Below are 522 nucleotides of genomic sequence, written 5' to 3' on the forward strand. Positions count from 1 at the left end.
GGGTTGAATCCAAGATTGGGAAATGCTGCAGAATTACATGGATGGGCCTCTCTAGTGAAAGAGGCACACTCATTAAAAATGAGTTATTTTTCATATCAAGGTTGCCCAGCTCAGCTAAGCTCAGCTAAACCAATTGTGATGAAATGAGTTGTCATCTTCAAAAACACACTGTGCAGTATTGGTCACAGAAAGGATGATGTTTTACTGGAACATGGAACACCAGGATTATGCTGACCTGGCTTGAAGTAATGTTATGATCTTAGATCACATTGGAAGAAAGGCTTAGTTTTGACATATTATTGATTAAAATTGTCATATGTTTCTGATTTAAGTGCACCAGATGTCATCATGACCTGTAAGACCGCTCTCAAAGAAATGTTATAATCATAAGTTACATTGGATGAAAGCTTTGTTTTGAAAGATTAATAATAAAGGATATGATGTGTCTATGATTTAATGGCAATATATGTCATCATGATTTGCAAAGAAATGTCACTATGACCTGTAACAAAGACTGTTGAT

The sequence above is a fragment of the Cyprinodon variegatus genome, unplaced genomic scaffold (genome assembly GCF_000732505.1).
Source record: "Cyprinodon variegatus isolate N-32 unplaced genomic scaffold, C_variegatus-1.0 Scaffold1047, whole genome shotgun sequence".
NCBI classification, from domain to species: domain Eukaryota; kingdom Metazoa; phylum Chordata; class Actinopteri; order Cyprinodontiformes; family Cyprinodontidae; genus Cyprinodon; species Cyprinodon variegatus.